This window comes from Uloborus diversus, chromosome 10 (genome assembly GCF_026930045.1).
Source record: "Uloborus diversus isolate 005 chromosome 10, Udiv.v.3.1, whole genome shotgun sequence".
NCBI lineage: Eukaryota > Metazoa > Arthropoda > Arachnida > Araneae > Uloboridae > Uloborus > Uloborus diversus.
In genome coordinates this window covers 45,391,001-45,407,278 of record NC_072740.1, presented here as the reverse complement: position 1 = coordinate 45,407,278, position 16,278 = coordinate 45,391,001, and the positions used below count along the sequence as shown (strand labels likewise).

Below are 16,278 nucleotides of genomic sequence, written 5' to 3'. Positions count from 1 at the left end.
TATTATAGCCTGTTGCACTTTTCGTCTAATGCGTAAAATATTATTATTATTATTATTATTATTATTATTGAAAAAGAATTTCAATTTTAAGAAGTATATTAATCATTTAGTCTTGTGTATGCTGCTCTAGTCACCATGCTGATTATCTATGTTTTTGCGGGATGATTTGTTTACTGATAGTAAACAAATGCAGCCCTGCGCATGATGAATCACCGGAAAAATATAAATAAATATCTAAAACAGTAATTGATTAATTAACAAAAATGTCAGTTCAGCGTTGCATATCCTCCATCGAATTGCAGAAGTATTCCTTTTTCGACCATATATATATATACATATATACTAAAAATAGCGGGATCCCCCCCCCCCTCTTTGAAATGTAACCATATCCTAATATGAAATTGTTTTCTGATTACGACATTTCTGCCGTTCTCACAATAATTAAAAATAAAATCAGCATCGTTCCACCTCTTGACTGTAAATATCCGATAACCGATATGTAATCTTCCCTCCTCACCCCTCACCCTTTTTTTCCGGGACTACACCACAGGTTTACACTAAGCTTATACCTCTTGTTTTATATATATATATATATATATATATATATATATATATATATATATATATATATATATATATATATATATATAATCATATCCTAACGCAAAAAATTGCATTCTTTAATTAAACATCAGACAAGAAACTAATTAGCTTTATGAACGAAATAAGATTCGGACGTGGCAATTGAAAACATCGTTTAAAAAAAAAAAAATAAGACAATCGTTTTTCCTGTTCAATTTATGATAAATTTTCTTTTCATTCATAAATTTTTCATGAATATAAAATCTGGGAACGCATATCCAAAAAAAAAAAAACTTTGTTTCAAAAATTACGGCAGACCCTTTGGTACTGACTTTATTTTCTGTTCTGTTCAACCTTCGCATCGGTACTGTTCAAGTGGGGTTTCGGCCGCCAGCTAATTTCCTTGATTGCTCTTCACGACGGGGGTCATTTAGGGGTTTCTTTCCCTCCAGAACAATGACAGCTGTGACAGGTCACGTGTTCCTGCCTTACATCGATTACCGTCCACTCCATTGGCTGTTGAAGTGTCAATCACTTGATTCAGGTTCACGCCCATCGTTCAAGGAAGAAAGTCATTTACACCCTAACTTCAAAGTTTTCCCTCACTGAAGAGCAGCCTTAAGCTTCTAGGTTACGTTAGGTCTACCAAAGAATATACGCTGAACTTGTCCAAAGTGCGAAACATTGAAATGAAAAGTTTTTCAGATGCCGACTACGCTGCAAGTAGGGACGACAGAGTTTCATTGGGAGGAATGATAATTTTTATCGACGAAGTTCCTATTGTGTGGAAAACAACGAAGCAAAAATGTGTGAGTCTGTCCTCGATGGAATCTGAATATATCGCACTAGCTGACGCGGCGATAGAGTGTGTGGCTGAAAAATGTACTAGCGGATAAAAATTTGAACTTCAGTCTTGGAGATTGTACTTTATTTTGCGACAACAAATCGGCAATTGATTTCACGAAATCAAGTGTAGAAAATGCGCGAACGAAACATATAGACGTTAGATACCATTTTATTCGCAATTTAGTAAATGATGAAATTTTTAGTTTGAAATTTGTTTCTGGGAAAGAAAATGTTGCAGATTTGTTTACGAAGCCACCTACTAGATTGGAGTTAAAGAAATTTTGTGATCAAGTATTTGTTTGAATGTGCTTTATTTTGGAAAGAATGACTTTTCCGGACTTTACGTTTTGACCAGCGAGATGCTGTGTGATTTTTTGAGATTCATTGACTTTGAACTTTTTGACTTTATTTCAAAGTGAACTTATTGAGCTTTAGTTATGCTAAACTTTTTACTTATTAGATTTTCTTCAAATTTCAAATTTTTTTGATTTAATACTGGTGATATTTATGTATTGTGTTTTTGAAATGTTAGTTACATTTGCAATTGATGTTTTTGATGTTGTGAAAGTGATAGTATGTTTGAAGAGTGATTTGCACGGGAAGGGGGCCGATGTTGGCTATTGAAAAAATTGATTCCCATGCAAATTCGTTCTTGCACGTCGGCTGGGTGCGGGCTGACGCGATTGACGTCATCGCCAATCGGCGATAGGCACGTGCCGAGTCGACGTGCATAAGACACGTGCATTGAGATGGAATGAGGTGGTGTTTGGAATGAATGAGGGAGTGAGGGTGACTATCAAGTTGATAGATGGAGATCGTTTTTGTTTTTAAGCGATTCTGTTTTTATTTTATTTTCCTGTAAATAGTTATGATTAAGTGTTCAAATAAACGACGAGTTTTTAAACATTAGTTTTCCTTTCAAAAACAACTGCTACATGGGCTTAGAACGTTGGGAAAGTTCAGGAAAGGAATTTTTTTTATGTCAACAATTTGTACTATTACCACTCAACTGTGTATTAAATTTCATTCAACTATGATGCTTCCTTCATGGTGTTGCAATTTTCACAAACAGGAGTGTATACCTTTTGAAGAATTTCAAAACAATTCAAGTCTGAAAATGGTTAAACTCTCATTAAATTTTATAACCCTAACAATGTTGCAAACAAAATGTTTGATGATTTTAACATGATTTTTGTTTCATAAAAATATTTTATTTATTATAACTTTCTCTTGTTCTCAGAAGTCTTTCTCGCACATTATATGTGTACACGCACACTTAAATATATTTTTTCAATGCTGTGTGCTTTTGTGAAGATAATCTTTTAAAAACCATTAAATAGCCTTTTATTATTCATATTGAAATGCTTGATAGTTAATCAATTGATGGCATTTTTGTAACTTTGAGTGTATAAAAATAACTTGTTATATTTTGAAATGTATTTGTTGGTGGTGAACAAATTCAAATGTTTGTGACTAGAGACGTACCGAGTACTCGGTAGCTACTCGGTACTCGTCCTACTCGGCCAGTTTGCCGAGTACTCGGTACTCGGCCAAATTCTGATCAGATACTCGGCCAATACCGAGTAGTTGCAAAAAATTTAATATTGTCCAAGGCAGATACTAAAATTTATAGAAAAAAGAGCAAACATTTACAATTAAAATTTTTAAGTCAAATTTTAAATTTTGAGAATAATGAAGTTTGTAATGCTTCAATGGAATAAATCTTTATTTTAATGTCCCCAAAGTTGATAAAAATTATTTATGTAAAATTATGCAAAAAAAAGTATAAAAAATATGGAATTTTTATGTTAAAAATGGATTTTTGTTACAAACAAAAATTAATTATAAAAAATTATGAAAATACCTTTGCTTAAAAAATAAAAGGAAATAAAACAACGTCAAAAGCGCAGTGCAGGAACACTGCAGACATGTGTTTTGGCATTGCAAGGAATTCCTTTTTCAATGCACCACATGGAAGCTCGTGGATTTAAAGGCATCCGACAAAAGTCAGATTTTTTTGTCGAATGTCTTAACATTCTTTAGGTCACATGTTACGCACTGAAAAAGACGTTCCTTGTAACGGGGGGGGGGGGGGCAGAAACACATGTCTGCAGTGTTCCTGCACAGTTGTTGTATTAAAATTATTTATGTTTTGCGGACTAAAATTATAATTGATTGGTATAAATTTGTTTTAATTCCAACTTGATTAATGATACCTTTTATTTATTTATTTTTAATTTTAAAAATAATTTTTTTGTAAAATTTTTGACACAAACAAAATTGTTTATATAATGCGTAAATTGAATTTTAGCAGGAATTTAGTTTTAAAAACTATTATATGGACAAGGAGTTCTATACTACTATTCCAATAAGTTCAAAATTCATCACATGTGTGTCGGTGGTTCTTCATAAAACATAATTGGTACTTGGTAACTCGGCCGAGTAGTGAAACGCCGAGTACTCGGTAACTCGGTACTCGGCCGAGTAGTAAAAGGCCGAGTACTAGGTACTCGGCGAAAGTGCTACTCGGTACGTCTCTATTTGTGACATTTCACTTTCAAGACTTACCAAAAAGTTACTTTTTTTTTGTGTTTGTGTGTTTGCTTCTTCAGAGATGTTGTTTAAGGGAGACATTGTTTAGTCCTAGCCAAATTTCCCAATCCTTTTCTCAGTTTTTGTCTAAACAGTAGGCAAATACAGGTTGGCACCTTTTGGGAAAGCAGTCTTTTCTAAAGTGCTCTGCGCTGTAATTAATATGAAAAATCTACATGAAATGATACTGAGAGATTTCATGTCCATAGTATGCATCAACTCACACTTGCTGATGAACACTTTCAAAAGAGAGTAATTATTATGAAAATTACTCTAAAACAGGGTGGCGACAGATCAGGGAGATCAGGGAAAAGTCAGGGTACTTTATTAATCAGGTTTTGAAAAAATAACAAAAAATCAGGAAACATTGATTTTATGAAGAATTTTTTCTTTTTTGCTTTACAAAATTAAGTACTTTAATTCCCCACATTTTCCACCAATTATCTGTTCAGAACTAAAGCTAAATTAATGAGGTGCGATCATACACTGCCGCATATTTGTGCATCTTTTTTCTTCAACGTCAAAGTATTGAATCTTACTTATTAACCACAGGATGGACTTCCTAAGGTTGCTTCTGTGTCTGTTAGGTTGTTTATTTTACCTAGCTTGAAATTTCCTTTCATGCTTTGAATGCTACGTAAAATAAACAACCATACAGGCAAAGAGGAAGTCTTCATTTATGCCTTAGCTCCTTTGCCTTTATTCCATGACCTCGAAGTAATTAGCGTACTGTAATCACGATTTCAAGAAGAAATCTTTGGTTTTTGAATCAATAGTATAAAAGCTTAAAAGTTATTACTTCTTCGCGTTTTTAATTCAATTTGCTAAAATTGAACTTTCAATAAAAACTTTTTTTTTTTGCCGTTATACTATTTGTTGTCACCGCAGATTATAAAGGTTTTCTTTTCTTCAGACTTGAGTGATTCTTTAATTTTATAACCAAGTTGTATTCTTTTAAATATTTTGAAATTAATTAATTGCTTTTTTCTTTTTTTCCCTTGCATTTCAAAGTTTTTTGTTACAAAAGCAATTTAAGATTTTTTTTCGTTACATACTGAACTCATATGAAATAGAATTAAATTGTGTTCTTAAGTACAATGCTGTATTCATTCATTAAAAACTATGTACTTGATCAGAGAAAAGCTCCCTATGAATGGGTGTCAAATGGTTTCATCTGTTTTGCATAAATATGTCAATTAGTTATATAAGAGTAACTACATTACTTCTATTCTTTCACTGTTACTTGTTATTCTTGCAACAATTATTATATTGTTTGAAAACTTAGTTCAAAATAATTTCAATTACTTTTTAGTTCTATCATAAATACACATATGTTTTTGAGTAATTTTAATAGTTTCCTAAAATTCTTATGTTAAGTGGTTTTTGGAAGTAAAGTATTTTTTTTTTTTTTTTTTAATTTTCTATAATCTTTCCATACTGTTTTGTAGGGTTTTTTTTTAAAAGAAATTGACTTGATATGTTTTTTTTTTTTTTGACCATTTTATTTAAAAAGTAGTATTTTTTAAAAACATATATTTAGACTTTACACAACTTAAAACGTTTAAAATACTGCATTTTATACAAACATACAATGGATTTCAAGCAGAGCAAGGAAAGAAAACCATTATCATTGGTAACATAAATCAGGGAAATTTGGTGAACTTAATCAGGGAAAAGTCAGGGAACTTTTTTTCACAGTTCCTGTCGCCACCCTGTAAAACTATCTTTCAAATGCAGGGGTCCATAAAATGGGTTGGGGGGGGGGGTTGATGGTTCAAACCGCACCACCATATTTTTAAGAGGTGTTTCTAATTGGTCTTATAGTCTATTTTTGGTGGAGTCTCATTCTTGAGGCTGTGCTACATAGTAGGGGGAAACTGTATAGTTATTGGCTTCTTTAGAAACCCCAGTACTGCATGTTTGAATTAAAAATAAGTTAAACAGTTTTCCTATAAATAAAAACTAAGTTTTATAATAGTATATTAACCTATTATTTATGAATTCATATTGTTTTTAAGCGCTTTTATATATGCATTCTCGAAAAAAGTAAACCCAAAATTATAAACGTCAAATGATATTTATATTTTTGTGTTACAGTACGTGACCGTCTTATTACAGTTTTTGTCTCCCAAGAAGCGCGATAAAACAAAGGTTTCTGTGGATCATAATCGAACAAGTCTCCAAAAAAAATTTTTACTGCACATTTGTATTTTTCCGTCAATTAATAATTTTATTGTTTGTATTTCAGATTTCTCCTAATACGTTGATAAAAGCAGTTGTTGATTATGTTAGAAATCTTCCTTCTGTTGATGATCTTAATGAAGTTGCTTGGCAAGTGTTTGGGTCAGCTACTGATGAAAGATGTGAAAAATTCAAACAATGTGTGCTATATTACTGCCGCGGTAGCAGAAATATTGGTTCTCATGTCTCAAATACATCAGGTTAGCATTCTGTCATAGTAAAAAGTAAATTGTTATGATGTTTTAATGTGAAGAACTTTGTTTAGTGCAAAACAGTATGGAGGAAATGATATATATATATATATATACAGTGGCTCCCAAAAGTGTTCGTACACTTGGAAATTTTTTAGTAAAACCAAAATAACTCAAAGCTGAATTCGAATATAAAGTCCAATATTTTTTCACATCATTCCTATGTCATTCTAAATATAACCCATTGGTTTTTTTCAAAATATTGACGGATCTTCTTTTTGAAATGGGTCAGAAAACGAAGAGACAGAGAAATAACACGCCACAAAAGTCATCGTACACTTAAATATTTTCGAATAAATTCATGATTAAAATGATCATATGCCGTTTTATTAATATTTTTGCATTGTGTTGACCCTTATAAGTCATTTGGCTTTAATTTTTGGTTTATTTATTCCATAATATATTGCTTATTACTGTAAAATGGCTGGTATTCGTAAAAAACCGCAAACGCCACTCAAAATTTGAATTTTTTCCCATAGTAGTGGTAAATTGGTTTAAAATGTCTCTAAATTAGTTAATTTATTTGTTTGTATAGTAAATTGCTTGATAAAATGCTTTAAAGATAGAAATCGGACCGAAAACAAGGTAAGAAAAGGTCAACCGGCAAAGTTGACAAAACGTGATCGTAGATTTAAAGTTAAAAAATTAATGAAAAATACACATTTGAGCACTGTAAAAGTTTCTGCAGAGTTAAATGAAACATTTTACATTTAATTTTCACCTGAAATTGTTCGCCAAGTTCTTTGATTAGCTGGATTAAATGGGACCTCTTCCTGCAGAAATTTTCTTGGTCGTGCGAAAGACAGAAAGCTTACGCTTTTCGGCCCAAAATCAATAATAAATAAGCTAAAAACAGTTTAGAATCATGTCTTACTTACAGAAAAAAATTAATTCAACATTTTTGGTTAAATTGTTGTATAACTGTAAGTAGAAGAAAAAATTTGGAACTTAATCTTAAGAACTTAGTTGGATCAGTTAATCAGGTCGGTGAAGGTGTTTTAGTGTGAGGGTGCATATCAGCAGCAGGACTTGGTAGTTTGTATTTTTTTGATTAAATAATGAATCATGCTGTTCCTTTAAATATTTTAAAAACCAATTTTGAACTCTTAGTCAAAAATTTGGTTATTGGAAACAGCTTTGTTTTTTATCAAGATAACGATAAGAAGCACACGGTTTTCAACGTTTGCGTCTTGTGCCTCGAAAATTGTCCTAAAATTTAGAAAATACCCCCTCAATCTCCAGATTGTAACTTAATGTAACGTATTTAGAGATATCTGGAGGCTAGATTATGAAAATAGGGCTTTAAAACGAAAATAGAGCTAGAAATAGTAGTGGTATAACACTTACTCGGAAATTACGCTAAAAAAAGAAAGAAAAAGAATGAAATCTATTCCCAGATGTTTAAAAGGTGTTATGAATACTGTATGATATTCTACTAATTAATAACTTAATCAAAAGTTAGATTAGTCAATAATATATAGACATTTTATAAAGTGTACGAAGACTTTTGTGAGATAAAATTTCCGGCACTTTTCGGTTTTTGATTTTTAAAAAATTAAGTTTTAATATTTTTTAAAAGCTTTTCATGCAGTTTTGTTAAAAATTGATCATAGATCTTATAATTAAATACCTATTCCGAAATATTAATTCTAACCAATGATTTGGGGCCTAGTTCGTTGAAAGTCGTAGGTGTACGAAGACTTTTGGGAGCCACTGTATATATATATAGAGAGAGAGAGAGCTTGCGATTTTTCCATAGAGTATTCTGATTTTGATTAATTTACAATATTACAGAGGATCACTCATTTTGTACAGCTTTTGAATGTTTCGTGTATTTCATAATAAATAGTTCTCAAGTGTAAAATATAATTTGGTCACCTTTTTATCCTATTTTTGGTAGTTTTAGTTGCTTAAAAAAAAACTACATTACTGATGCATATCCATTCCTGTCAACTTTTACTCATTATGCTCAAAAACTATGCATTTTGACTGCTTTTATGCTGAAGTCTACTTTTTATTCAATCTTTGCTGATAAGTAAACCAGGGCTCAATTACAATCTGATTTTACTTCCATTTATAGAGGTAGTTATAAAAATCATATAAATATCAAAAATTGATGCTTTTACTAAAAATTCAAACGTCTGCATTTTTAAATGGGTATTTATTAATCTATTTGAAGCAAAATTTGGTTGTGAAAAAGGATTTCGAAATAGTTACTAACACTGTATGAGTACAACTTTTTCATAGTGAATTTTTCTCTTTTTTTATATGCACACGGGAAATTGCCTTACCCAATTTCAACCTCACTGGGTGTAATTGTGCAACAAACTTGAAGCATCTGTTTGTTTTGTCCTCCTGATAATGTCCTGAATTGTTTAGGGATGTTCCACAGTTTATTGAGCTACAATTTAAGGGTATTTTTTGTGCCCTTGTTTTATTATTTGTTTCCCTCCCCCGGGAAAAATGTTTTAAAAAAATGATCTCCAAATTTAATGTTTGGGTGTTTTCATTCTCTCAAGAATATATTGAACAAATTTTCAATAAATTGTATAGTTTTTTCAATAAACAGGTTTCTTATAGGTCCGTAAAAGTGCTTTATTTCAATGACCTGTTGCAAAGGACCCTTAAAAGTGCTCAATTTTGAACAAAAAACTCTTAATTATGTTGATAAGGTGCATTATTTTATTTTTTTGAGAAAGTCCTTAAAAAATTAAAAATTGTGTTTTCTCTTCTTTTTTCTCAATCATCTCTATCTCTCTAATTTCAAAGCACATTGATTATCTTTTATTTGAAATTTTACGAGTTGCTACGGAAAGCGCACACTTCCACATTTTGCAGAATTTCTCTGCAGTAGCCGAAACTCAAATAAGTTACTTTGCATGGAATTTCTCACCAAAATGCATTAATTGAGCATTTTCAAGCAATCTCTCAAATACCCCTCTTTTCCAAGGTGGTGTTTTTTTAGGATTTCCCTGGTTCTGTGTAATATTATAGTTTTTTTTAAATAATTTTACGTTTTAGAACTTTAACCAACTTCAAAACTTTTTTACTATATTTTGTTATGTTAACGTTATACAGCAGAATACCTTCAAGCCATTGATCTATAAATTCATTTCTCAAAAAAGCGGGAACCGTAAGTTATTGCTTGCTTAGCTCATAGGTAAATCTGGCCCTGTCTATAGTCGTAATATTTCATTGCATTTAGTGAAACTTTATATTTTTTGTATTTGCCCACTGTTACTGAGATCTCCAGGAAACCAGATTTAAATCTCGCTAATACATTAAACAAGAAAATCTTATGATTTCCCAGGAACCCTATGAAAACATTCTGGGTGGAGAAAAAAATAAGGTGCTTTTTAAAGTGCTTTATTTTGATTTCCTTTCTGGAGTGGGAGCCCTGTATTTATCATTTAAAAGATATCCAGAATAACAAATAATGAGAGTCTGAGAGAATGAGACGGCTGCAGGGTTGCCAACTGCTCCGCATTTTGTGAAGTTGATCTTCAAAAATGGCGAAACTCCTCGGCTCCATAAGGAATTTATTTTGCTCTGTATTACTTTCAGCCCTTCTTATATTTGATTTTTTGCTGAAGACTGCCACTCTCATTCAAAAATATTATCTAGTTTCATCCGAGTTGATTTAAGCCAACACTATTTGTCAACTTTAGTCTTATTTTTTCTTTTCTCAAGAAAATCATTTAAAAAAACTTTTACTCCACATTTTAAAATATTTTCATTAGTTTGCAGTTAAATAAAACATACAGTTCTGCTTTGTTTTTGAAAACTTAGGCACTTAAGCATCTTATCTACTTCAATCTTGAGAAGGACCAAATATGGCGACTATGTTTCTAGTTGAAATGCTGAAGCATCCATCGCCTTTTCAGTCAAAAAATGATCTCCAAACGATCTTTGCCGAGTCGTATTTCTTTTTTTTTTCTTTTATTTATAATTTTTTTTTCTTTTTGTTCTGTGGTAAAATTATCTGCAGGCCACTGAAAAATCTGCAACATGCGTCTCGCAGTTTCTTCTACCGGGCTCCTAACACCACTGTTCCAAGTTTGCTTTTTGTTTTGATGTCATATTTTTGTAATCTAACCTCCAGTTCTCTCCAAATGTATTCAATTGGATTTAAATCTGGTGATTGAGGAGATATTTTCAAATCTTGTAGACAATTTAGAGGCTCCTGATACAAACGTTGAAAGCCATCCTTACCTTGATTAAAAAAACGATGATTCCAGTAATCAAATTTTGCTAATAGTTTAAAATTGTCCTTTAAAATATTTAAATTAACATGGTGATTCATTATTTCCTCAACAAATTCCAAATTAAAAATGCCTGGTGCTGATATGTACCTTCACACAGGAATACCTTCACTGCCATAATTGGCTGATCCAGCTAAGTTCTTATGATTAAATTTTTCATTTTATTTTTATCCTTGTAATAACACAACATACAGGAATGAGATTTTTTCCCGACTTTTGCTGGAATTCTGGCTTTTTCTTTTTCCTTTTAAAAGCTTTCCTCCTTTTTTTTTTTTTTTTTTTTTTGCAGTTTTCAGGCCTTATAATGATCCTATTTTTCTTTAAAATCTAAAAACACTCTGATTTTTCTTAATTTTTGGTCTCTCTTTTCCTACTTTTTCTATTTTCCCCCTTTTATCTTCATTCTCCAGGATATCTGCCAAAAACTTATGTTGGGAACAAAGGTAACACCCCCAAAATAGCGCAGCATTCACTACAAATCCTAATTCGGATATAAATCCTACTGAGAACATCAAACCTTTAAACTAACCATCAAAAGGAAGTCAACAGTTTCTAAGTCGGTAAATAACTGCAATGGTCCCGTTCAAAATATCTAAAAAATCAAACTCCCATTAAAATCACCCATTAAGCACAGCAGTTTTTGAAAATGTCCATAAAAATGAAGACAATAATGCATAAAACTTTACATTAGGGAAAGAAAAACATTGCCTAAAATCCCCTTTAGAATAATGGCATCAGCTGTTTCAAATAAAAATAATCTCCCTCAAAACTTTCCATTAGGAATAGTTACAAAAATCTTCACCAGAAAAGTTTCAATAGCATAAATTAAACGCCCTTTAAACTAAGAACAATTGTCACCAATAGACCAAGGACATCAGTCTCACAATATCCTAATTAGCATCATTAATCCTTAAAAACATAAAAAACATTAAAGGTTTCAAAAAATTTAAAATATATCAGCAATGCGCTAAACAGGTTGCTTTGTGAGACTGGAGATAAAAAGTAGACTTGGCCGATTAATGTATTATTTTAAACTTTAATATGGTATTTAATGTTCTTTTTATTGTAATTTATTTTAAATCGCACTGTTTTTTTTTAAACCATTTTAATGCAACTTTTGAAAACGGCTGGGGCACCAAGATTTTCGAATTTTCATCAAAATCTCCTTATCCTAACTCTGTCCACTAAACAAAAAGAATGAGATTTTAGTTTCCTTTTCTATTTTTGCCATTAAATATCATTTAAAGCTGCGTTAAGAAGCAAATTAGTCCTCCAAAACCAGTTATTCGCCAAAGTACCACCTTACCATACATTCACCTAAAACTGGATGTATTTAATAGCTCTCTATGTTTTTGTTACCAGAATACTGTCTGATCATGGATTGTATGGAAAGCCAAACATTCGGTTTACAGGCAGAAATGGATTCAACTATTAGTTTTTAGGGATGTCAGCTTTTGCTGATATATGTTAGCCTCTAAACTAAGCAATTTCTAAGTTAATCTCATCCAAATGAGCCGAACACGCGCATAAAATTTTTTATATTCCTCCTAATTCAGATAGACTTGTCTTAACGGGATGGTTACCAACTACATACAATCCATGATGGAACAGTTTTTTTATATATCGAAAATTTCAAGCTTGAAAAGTTGGATTTTCTTTTGCTTTATAATTTAATCTGAGTAATAAATATTGAGTCTGGTTTCATGTCCTTAAATATTAAATGATATTATATAGTTGTATTTGATAATTATTTTTCTTTATTTTTGCCACAATCTATAAAAGGTGTTTGATTCATCATGCTTCTTTCAGCTACATCATCATCAGGAAGTACAAATCTTTTCTTTGAATCAGATGATCAACATAATATTCAAGCTACCCGGAATGACAAACCTGAAAAAACGCCTCTCCTTCCTACACCTAGTAATGTTCCTGCCCCGAATGGTATGTTTTGCAATTTGATCTCAAAATTGAAAGCTTTGCACCGCTTTTGTTTCCTATAGATCTAAAACGTTTTCATTTCATTTTCAGTCCCAGCTTCCTCATTTCTCCTTCATTCCCCTTCAATCTTTAGCCTCTGCAATTCCTCCCTATATATATAAATAAATATCTATATATATATACACATATTTATTTATTTATTAGCTATAAAATTGAACAAGAAAGAACAAAAATTTGAAAAATCCCAAGATACCCTGGAAGAAAATCCCAAAATTTGCTTGATTTGTGACAGGTCGGGGTACTAGTGCTGCTTTTTTAGGCAATTTCGCCAGCAGCACTTACGATGAAACATCTCATGGTTTTTTCCCTACCCCTGAGGTGGCCCCAGGGTGTTTTAGGATTTTTCAAATTTTGTCCTCTCTTGTTCAATTTTATATCGCTAATAAATTTACTGTCTACCAGCATCAAAGAGCTGCCTGTGGCGCATATTGAACTGAGTTGTGATGTTCAATTTGATTGAATTGTCCAGGTTACTAATACAGTTTATGATAATGTTTCGTGTATGTATATATATATATGTCATAATTATATTAAAAGCACCAAAAGCCCATAGATGCGTAACACAGCAAAACTCAAAAACTAAGTAAATATAAAAAGTATACAAGCCAAGTAACAAATTTTAAATGATTTATACGAAAAATGATGAGAAAAAGGAAGATACAAGCGGTAATTTAACAGAAAAAGACAAAATGTTGAATCCAGAGCTCATCAGCCGTGGAGGATTAAATAAATATGGTCAAAAGACCAAAAAATTTAACTACCAACAACAAAGAGTGTTTAAGCTCCAGTGTATGCAATACAGAGTAACATTGTGCTAAACGCACCAGATGTTAAACTATAAACAAAAAATAAACGAGCTTAAACCTAAAATTAAAAGCAGAGGGTTTCGCCTTGACTAATCAAGAAAAACGCGTTCCAATAATTAGCCTCCCACAGGAATGTACCTGCTTATTACTTAAATTATCTTACCTTAAGATCCGATGCACCAAACCAATCCATTAATCAGCATAACGATATTCAATCCAGTTATCAACATAAAAGTCATTAAATAAAGCAAGTCCATATCTGAAGAAATCAATCCAAAACTGCAAGTTGTCGGTTTCCCACGTGCAAAAGAAACATCCACATCGGCAATCCAATCAAATGGTTTGTCACGGTGGTATCATACATTTACACACTTAAACGGTTTCAAGAGAAGCGAAATGTTCATCTATAAGGCTATACTTGAACAAATGTTTTTAATCAGATTTTTAGGGAAGTTATTATTAAAAAGTATATTTTTGAAAACAGAAATTTCTTCATTAAAAGCAGAAATAGTATTGCAAATTCTTTTTAGACTGATAGCTTGTGAAACAATTATGCCAATAAAAACCTATTTACTTAAGCAGGATGAAAAACCAGCATATGGATATGAGGCAGGATATGAACCAGCGGTTTGTCGACGTAAAAGTGCTGCGGATGCCGACCATAGAAGTGATACTGCAGTTGTTTTCGAGGCAGGTCGTTATAGACAGTCAGCATCAAAAAATTGCCGTAAAAAAGTGCAGAATACATTAAAAAAATACGGGTATTTACTCCTGGTGTGCTCTAGAACATGTGCTGGCCTGTAACTTTTTTTATAAAGCAGTATTGAAGAACATTGGACCGTGTAACGGTGACAGGAGAATGTATTAATAATTGTATGTATATATTTTATGTTATTCATTTATCTATTTTTTGAAATCGTATGTATTTTTATGTTCATTTATATATTTTTTGAAAATTTATGTATATATTCATCTATTCATCTCTATTTTTTGAAATTTTATGTATATATTCATCTATATCTCTATTTTTTTTGAAATTTATGTTATTCATCTATATTTATTCATTTATATTTTATATTATTCATTTATATTGTATGTTATGTATCTATATATTGTATATTATTCATTTATATTGTATGTTATTCATTTATATTTTATATTATTCATTTATATTGTATGTTATGCATATATATATATTGTAATTATTTTTTGAAACAATAAATGATAAAATAAACAAGAGGAGAATATCCTCTCGTTTATTTATTTTTTTTTTAAACTATAGCCATTATTGGACTTGTATGTGATGATAACAACCTACTGTGATCTTTCAAGTTTGAAATGTAACATTTTAACAACTTAGTGTGATCTATCGATTTTTTAAACATAACTTTTTTATAAAAAAAAACATACTGCAATATATTGAGTTTGAAATGTAACATTTTAACAACTTAGTATGATCTATCGATAATAATACTTTTATAAAAGTATGACATAAATAAAAAAATTGACATGATATGATGTTTAATCTAACATTAACCTTATAATGTATGTATAAATATTAGGTTTAGGTGGTCTAAAAAAAATTAATTAATTTTTTTAAACAAAAAAAATTCATTTCATTTTGTGCAGCTGCAATTTTTTTTTTTTTTTTTTTTTTGTTTGTTTTGTGTAAATTTGACCTTCACGCTTGCGCTCTTATCTCGTCACACGCGTAACATCTTCCTTGCACGTGCACTAGTCGTGATCGATTAGATTAAATGCGTTTTGTTTCCTCCTTTTGCGAGTATAAAAGAAGCTCATCTCGTTTCGACTAATTCACTTTTCGTTCCGAGATTGAAAACCGTGACTCCAGAGCCTATATAGAGAGAGAGAGAAAATGTCTTACAAGTGCTATAGAAATTTTATTAGCAGGCATTCTTGTAAAAAAACTGTGTACGCTATGCGAAAGCGTTGTTTCTTTCGGAGATTTTGAAAATCATCATAAATACAAGCATCGTTTGAATCCCTTGCAGAGATGTATGTATTGCAGGAGCTTTTGTTGGAATATCGGAAAAAAGATGCTTCAAGGGGAGCATTTGTTAAAATGCAGTCAACGCTACTTTAGACTGTACGAAAATGATTGGCGAGTCTTGCAGTTGATGGCTATAGACTATCCTTCTTCTTCTACTGCTGCTGCTGCTATTACTGATACTACTACTACTTGTGATGCAGTCGTCGTTAAACCTGCTGCTCCCGTCATGGTATCTGCCGAACATCGTAAAAAAACGTTTCCGAATGAAATCCAAGTCTTGGAACGATCTCCGCCATACGACGAGGAGGAATTTCAAGACAGATTGATCATCGATAGCGATGTATTCTCGGCATCTTCTTCTCCTTCTTTCGAAGAGCGTGGTGTCGTCCCCGGAGTGATTGAATTTCCACCGACGCCATGCAGTGTACAACCGGCAAAAAGTGACATCGAAGTCAACATTGCGCAGATCGAAATACGCGGTGACGAGAAAGAAAAAAGTTTACCAGAAACCTTACCTCCGACTCCTGTGCCACCAGCATCATCACCATCGGATCCGATGGATATTTCGACGCCGGGTGACGTGTTTAATAGCTACACGATGAAAATCAATTCGTCCAATCCGCTGATACCGACATTCTTTAAAAACGGTACGGACGGAACTTTGATGAAAGGAATGAAATTAAAATTGT

At 31.8% G+C, this 16,278-nt stretch overlaps 1 long non-coding RNA gene across 1 annotated transcript in view; it reads left to right on the top strand.

The window, feature by feature from the left end:
- Positions 1–12,698, top strand: part of LOC129231841 (uncharacterized) — a 57,526-nt gene extending 44,828 nt beyond the window's left edge. The window contains exons 3-4 of the long non-coding RNA XR_008581304.1: positions 6,269–6,461; positions 12,584–12,698. This is a non-coding gene — a long non-coding RNA (uncharacterized LOC129231841). The remainder of the gene's footprint in view (positions 1–6,268; positions 6,462–12,583) is intronic.
- The last annotated feature ends 3,580 nt before the right edge of the window (positions 12,699–16,278 follow it).